Here is a 7,487-nt window from a genome sequence, read left to right on the forward strand (position 1 = left end):
TTTGAGTGTCACAATTACTAGAAAACGAGGCTGAATTACAGTAAAGCACAAACTGCAACACAGTCTTTCTCACGTTCTCCAATATATGTATTTTTTAAAGATAATAGAGGGTTAATTCTCAGCATGTTTTGAAGTGGACTCTATGCCTGTGTCAGTGCTTGTTGATATGGGTGTCACTGAGTAACAGCAGCAGGTGTCTACTTTCTGGTTGGAAGAAAATAAATTATAATGAGCACACTTGCTCAGCTCTTGTACATTTATTTATCAACATATATAAGAAAAGCAGCATCCTTCAATAAAAGGAAAATATTCAAATCCTGTTGACAGCTATGATTTGTTGGATATTTATTGCCCACACTGATGTTAGGCAGCAGGCAGCAGGTGCCTAATTTTCCATTACTGACACCACCCTAAAAAAAGAAAGGAAGCCAAACAGACAAAACACAGAAAACACACAAAGAAACAAACAGATGTTTAAATGAGACTAAAACACACTGACGTGTCTCTTCATTCAGGTTATAATTTCTTGTGTTAACTATACTTGTAAACATCATCTCAGTATACCTATACCCTATGTTCAGTGCTGAGTATTTAGGTCATTTTGTCATTCTTTTCTGCTAATTGTTTTGTGACTCACAGACTTTGAAGTAGTGTATTTTCTCTCTTATCATACAAGCTGGAAGAGTGCCCAAAGCATATTAGCTCATCAGCCAGCCATTTGTACCTGCTGTTCACTGTCTGCTACTGCTAAATATATGCTAATGATGCTATTTGAGCCTTGGGATGAATTTGTAAATTGTGCTCATGCCAGGGAAATGAATGCTACTTACAAAGGTGACAAAGAAAGCAGCTGCTTTTAGATGAAATGAATCACCACATTATATATTACTCTAGGGTAATAAATTATATTTTCAGTCTTGAATTCATTTTTTGGAAATGTGATTATATGGCAACTGTAGCATGTGAGAAACCCTTCAAAGTCTCCTGACGTGGAATAAAGAGACTATAATAGATTTGATTTTTTTTTTTTAATGAACTGATGTTTAAATACATACAAATCAGTGAGTTTTTTAGAGGTCGTTTCACATATTGTCTTGTAATTAAAAAACTGCAGCCTTTAAATATTTTATAAGGCTTTTTTTCCTTTCTTTAAGTTACTTTTCAACAACAGTGTGCAATGTTCAGCATGTCTGAATTACTTATGTATAAGATATATCAAAAGCAATGGAATAATATGAGAGCAAATCAAGCTAATTTGAATTTCCAATGTGCTGTAAAATAATGCAGCCTCTGTTAAATATGTTTGGTATGAAAGAACAATTTAAGCCAACTGTAAGTACAGCTGGAGTTGGAATTGTTTAAACATTTTTGAAAGATTATTAAAACATGTAAACAACTGCCTGAAAACTTGAGTTCTGCATTTGACAAAGATGCAGAGGAATAGAGGTGGGATTTTGGAAAGCACTGCAGTTCCTCTTTCTTTAGTGTTTTTGTAGTGCCAGCACAGGCAGTGCCAATGCCCTTCCAAAGTGCTTTTTCATGCCCTACCACATCCATGAGGTGAAGAGAATCAGCCAGACACATGGAGCTGTGGCTGTCTGATTTTGGCTGTCTGCCCATGAAGTCGGTGATGGGCATCCCAGGGCACAGACATTGCTGTCCCCTTGCCTTCCCGCTGGTCTCAGCAGCTCCCAGTGCCACAGCCTGGACTGGGAGGTAGAGTCCAGGGTGGGGAAATTCTTGCAGGAGTCTGCAAATGAACCTTACTGCTGTCCACGCCCAGAAGTGGCTAATCACTGGGAGCTGGACTGACACTAGGTACAGGGTGACATGACACCCTGAGGTACAGGATTGCCATCCCATGGGAAGGCCAGCAAACACAGCTCTAGTTCTTAAGCCTGGTTCCCATGAAGTGTCCTAAACATGCTGGATCAGTCAAACCGATCAGACAGTCTGGGAAAAAACAAAGTCTTAATAATTTCTGAATAAGTCATAGAATTTTCTTTCATATGCTAAACCACTGGAAATAGAAACTTTTGAATTTGCCCTTGCTAGGGATGAAACAACATGAAAGAACTTTTTAAAATATTTATATTTAGCCACAAAAATACTTATCAAAAAGCAATGGCCAAAAATATGTGCAGGAAGTGTGACTGAGAAATACAAAAAAAACATCTAAAGAAGTAAACTTAGGACACCAGGTATTTCAGCCACACAAACATCCCAGACCATGATAGAGCACCACAATGGCAGGAATCAAGTCAGCCCACAGTCATCCTGGCCATAGGAGCTGTGCTTTGCCTCTTATAGACAGCACTGACATTCACCACATGGGTTTTCACAGAATCACAGGACATCTTGACTTGGAAAGAACCACAAGGATGACCAAGTCAAACTCCTGGCCCTGCACAGCACCATCCCCAAGAATCACACCATGTGCCCAAGAGCATTGTCCAAACACTTCCTGAACTCTGTCAGTCTCAGTGGTGCGACCACTGCCCTGGGGAGCCTGTTCCAGTGCCCAGCCATCCTCTGGGTGAAGAACCTTTTCCTAATATCCAGCCTAAACCTCACCTGACTCAACTTTGGGCCATTCCCTCAGTCCTGTCACTGGTCACCACAGAGCAGAGATTAGGGTCTGCCCCTCCTCTTCCCTTCACAAGGAAGTTTTGACTGCAATGAGGTCTCCCCTCAGTCTCCTCTTCTCCAGGCTGAACAGACCAAGTGACCTCAGCCATTCCTACAACCCAGCAGCTTTTAAAGAAAACCCGAGCTTTCCCAGTCCCTGCACATGCATCATGGCTGGAAGATGACTCTGTGAAATGTTTTGAGTGCTGTGTGAATGTGTTGCTACTAGAGAGTGATTATGGAAACCCAAATATCTCCAGAGACACCACTCTGCTGTGTAACCCTGTAGCTCTGCAATGCAGCACTGCCTTCCAGCAAGAACCCATGAGCTCTGCAGCAGCTCTCCAATGCCTCAGGACTGAGACTCCTCTGGTTTGCTCTGTCTGAATACCTCTTGACTTGCCTGCAGCTCTGTTTTACTTTGTTTAGCCTCCAGTTACACAGGTGGCTGTGGCTAATTCCCTCTACATGTGTTTATCCTTGCACGGTACAATCATGGTTTTATGCAGCTGGCAGTAGCAAGCAGTGGTGCTGTGTTGAATGAGATGTTTAAGACTCTGACACACAATACAGGGCAGAGAAATAGAGGCGTGGTATGACAGCAGAGGATTTGAGAAGTGGAGATAAAGAGTGCATCACAGAGGCTTACGGGGATGGAGCAGTAAGAGATGGGCCACAGGCTTGGCACTGGAGACTCTTCAGCTGTCCATTTTAGAAATACGGACCCCGATCTGGACAAAACTGATTTTACAACCAGCAAAGGGAACAAAGAAATAATGTCTAACACACATCAGTAGTAGTATATGTAGTAAATACATTTGTAAAATGAAGCCACAGACCAGAAAAGCAAAATAAATGTATAAAACTGTTTTGGAAAACATTAAAAAAACCCCCCTTATCCCAAGTGCATATTGGGGAAGGATGAAGAACCCAACACCATGACCATCACATTCCTCACAGTGAGTGACTCCAGGGGCTATAGTTGACACTGTTGTACTCTCCAGTTGGTCCAGAGTTCCTGAAGGTCCAGAGGAGAGTGGAAGGGTCATCATATGTCAAAGAAAAGAGATAGAAAATATTAAATATATGCATGAAAATTTTATTATTGCTATGATTGAGACTTTTTCTGTACAGAAGTGCTCTGACTTACTAGTCTCCCTTCTCCTGAAATAATAGCATTTACATTCTTGAGTTGTAGATTAATTAATGATTTTTGAATTAGACCATTAAGATTTCTTGTTATAGCAACTATATTTCTTGGCTTTATTTATATACGTGTCATGTTTTCTCTTAGTCCACAAAGAAGATTTTGAGCATAATGGTGCGTTATTTCCCACACAGAAGGGGAAGAAATTTTTATTGGCAACTTAGGGGTGCCTAAAACAAGGCAGGCCAGCACTCTGAGCTTGTTGACCCAGTACTGACACTGACTGCATGGCTACACTGGAGCTAGCACTCATTAAAAGTGATTTGCCAGATCATATTTTCAATTTGTAAATTCTTTTGCAGACACTGTTTGCTGAACAAACAAGATGTTTCCAGTCAAGAGCCACCCTAGAAAACCATGGCTGTTGCTCAGTTTGGGTGAGCCCCTCCCTCTTGCTGAGTCCTGCCTGTCCTACTCCTGGCTCAGGTCTGTGTCTCTGGTCTAGCTGGGTCATCCCTAATGCTGCGCATCAACCCTGGCTCATACTGGAGCAAAGGTCACAGGAGAAAAGGACACAATTAACTTCAATCACTTTGTGAGGAAAGCAGACATGATAATAACCATGTCAATATCTGTCTCTGGGAATGGGAGGGCAGGCAGAGATTTAACAGCCATAGGAGACACCTGGACTTCAGAGGACGACGTGTTTTGTCTCTTCCCTGGTTCTGCCTCAAGAGCTGCTACCCACGACAACATCTCAATGTAAAAATACAACTTCCTTACCAGTAAAAGCACCATGCAGAAGTCATGTTAGAGTCACCAAAAGGAAATTTTGACCATGTCTGAAAAACTTGCACCTCCATTTGGGAAATGATGTGTTTATATATTGTCGCACTGACCGCTCGCTTCTCTGCTCAGCTAGCCCCTGCGGTGTGCGGCAGGATGGGGAGCAGCTGGAGGCTCTCAGCTTTAAAGCTGCTCCTCTGGAGTTCAGCTCTGCCCAGGGGAGCTGAAGCCCCAGACACAGTAGCTGTCAGCAGTCCGGAGGAGGGAAACGATAAAAAGTAGCAAGGAAGCTTGCCACAGGAGGTAATCCAAGTTCATTGAAGGGTCTCCTCAGAGAGCAAGCCCAGAACACACCCGGGAAACATCTTATAAAGGGAGGTGTTACAACGGGGATGGCTTAACTAGGGACCAATAGAAATCTCTAGGGGAGGGATATGGACAGGGATAGACATTCACATAAACCAATGGTCTTGAGGGGTGGAGGGAAAGGGATCACATGCTCCAATGGGGCGTGGAGATTTAGGGGATTTCTAAGAGGGGAGGTATCCAAAGGGGCAGGATCTCAGGGGATTGATGGAGACCATATAAGGGTAATTAGGGAGGGCTTTGGTGACAGGCACAGAATTTGAGGAAATAATGGGAGGGGTCTGGGTGATTGATGGGGAAAGAGCTAGAACAAGGGGAGCAGAACAACCATATAGGGAGCACCGGGAGAGCGGCTTGGGTCTGGGACAAACAAACTGGGAATAGGAGTGGGGGAGGTGGGGATGAACCATTGGGGTACAGATTACATATGAATATACAATACAAGTATCACATCACCACAATATATTAAACTGAGTTTAACTGTGAAAAATACTACTGTGGAACCATAAGCATCAGAGGACCAGGGAACAGCTTGAAATGTCAGGGAATGGTGGAAAAATCCTTACAGTTTTGGCAGAAGGAGATGAATGTGGGAAGAGAGGTTTTCATTACAGATACCATCTGATGGTAGTTTTACCAGGAAATAACTGTATATTTATATTTTTAAAGGCAGGTTTCCAGCCTAATTATACTACTACTGCTCTCTGCTGAGAGTTATTGTGCCTGTGAGAGTCCCACACACTGAGCAACTTGCCATAAAGGAGGAACTGTGCTACCATGCAAAGTGAGGGCTTTGCTCAAACGGATAAGCTCGGATTGCTATAGGTACGTGGAAATGAGCATCCACAGATGTAGCAGGAACAGAACAAGGTTGCAGTGGAATGACCCTATATTTTATATTGCTTTTTCTGTTGTCTGAACTATCAGGACCGTGATTTCAATTTACAAATGCCTGTGTAATTACATACACATCCGTATACTCACATTCATTCTCTGCACTTTGAAAATAGCTACTTATGCAAAATAAACTCTCGTGCATAATAATCACCAGAAGATATGCACTATTCTGACTGCTGACTTCTCACAATGAAATGTCCTGCAGCATATCCACTTTTTTCTATTTTCTAGTTTTCTATTTGTTTTCCTTCAAGTACACACAGTTTAAATCTCATACTGATTTACAATTAAAATCTCATACTGATTCAGAAGTTGATTACACCAACCTGTATGTTGTATACACAGTGCTCTGAGAAAGTACCAGAATAAACAGCAGTATCTTCAGAGACTGCTCTGTATGTAGTGGGTTTTGACGTATTTCTCAAAAAACTCTGCTTGCCTTGGGATTTGGTGCAAAGGACTAGAATATGCACCATCTAGCCTAAAACTTGTAATTTGTATCTATATTGGCTTTAGAAAGGTTTGCTCTCTGAATTTCAGGTGCAACATCCAGGCACCTCTTGAAGAGATGGTGACCCCACCAGGACTGGAGGGCAATTCAACACAACACCAATGAGGGGTCCCCTCCCGGGTCTTCACAATCGAGTGCATTACCTGCTGCCAGCAACTGCTGGAGCCTGTGAAGGACTCACAATCACTGTTTACAGAATACATTCTGTATTAAAATAATAGAAAGTTGTGACACCTTAAAGTTCGAAGATTGATGGTGATAGTATCTGGCTGCAAAAATACACTCAAAGCAATACACAGACAGGCTCTAATCACCAATAAAGGTTAGGTCCAGATAATAATTCAGCACACATGGAGTGCAGTTCTTACCAATAGGTGTTCCTATGGGGAAGAAAACAGCTTCAGCCTGTTGACTAATCCCAGAAGTTATGATGGAGTTTTCTTTTACTTCTCCCTATTTTTAACTTACTTTCATGCAGGTTTTGCATTTAAGGAGAGCTTGGGTGATTCGTCATACATCATGATCACTGTGAAGTGATTGCACTTTGGAGGTGGGTAATCCCATCCAGGTAGTAGAATCTGTACTTAACCCTATAATTTCTGTACTAACTTCTGTTAGAATGTGAATATGACTTCTGTGTTTTCCCTAATTTCACCCCCAGTCATTTTCCCACATCCCCCCAATGCAACTTAAAGACATGCACTCTCATCCTTTCACTTGAGACATAGCAGAAGAGATTGCCCCCACCTGGCCACAACCTCCTTTTGGGCAGTTAAGGTCTCCCCTGAGCCTCCTTTTCTCCACACTAAAGAACCCCAGCTACCTCTGCAGTTCCTTATAAGACTTACTTTCTAGACCCTTCCCCAGCTCCTTTGCCCTTCTCTGGTCTCTTTCCCTCACTCCAGCACTTCAATGTCCTTCCTAAATTGAGGGGCCCAAAACTAAACGCAGCACTCGAGGTGTGGTCTTACCAGTGCCCAGTACAGATCCCTGCCCTAGTCCCACTGGCCACACTATTGCTGATCCAGGCCAGGTTGCCATTGGCCTTCTTGGCCACCTGGGCACACACTCATGCCTGGACTCATGTTGACCAGCACCCCCCGGTCCTTTCCAGCCCCTCTGTCCCAGCCTGTGGCACTGCCTGGGGTTGTT

At 42.9% G+C, this 7,487-nt stretch overlaps 1 long non-coding RNA gene across 2 annotated transcripts; it reads left to right on the forward strand.

Annotated features, from left to right (window-relative positions):
* Positions 1 to 5,105: 5,105 nt before the first annotated feature.
* LOC138103799 (uncharacterized) lies at positions 5,106 to 6,753 on the forward strand. Of its 2 annotated transcripts, none has more exons than XR_011147863.1 (3): positions 5,106 to 5,151; positions 5,597 to 5,752; positions 6,365 to 6,753. It is a non-coding gene; the product is annotated as an uncharacterized lncRNA (long non-coding RNA). The 2 variants fall into 2 exon arrangements; XR_011147862.1 differs by lacking the exon at positions 5,106 to 5,151 and adding an exon at positions 5,269 to 5,322.
* The last annotated feature ends 734 nt before the right edge of the window (positions 6,754 to 7,487 follow it).

Source organism: Aphelocoma coerulescens (genome assembly GCF_041296385.1).
Source record: "Aphelocoma coerulescens isolate FSJ_1873_10779 chromosome Z unlocalized genomic scaffold, UR_Acoe_1.0 ChrZ, whole genome shotgun sequence".
Taxonomy (NCBI): domain Eukaryota; kingdom Metazoa; phylum Chordata; class Aves; order Passeriformes; family Corvidae; genus Aphelocoma; species Aphelocoma coerulescens.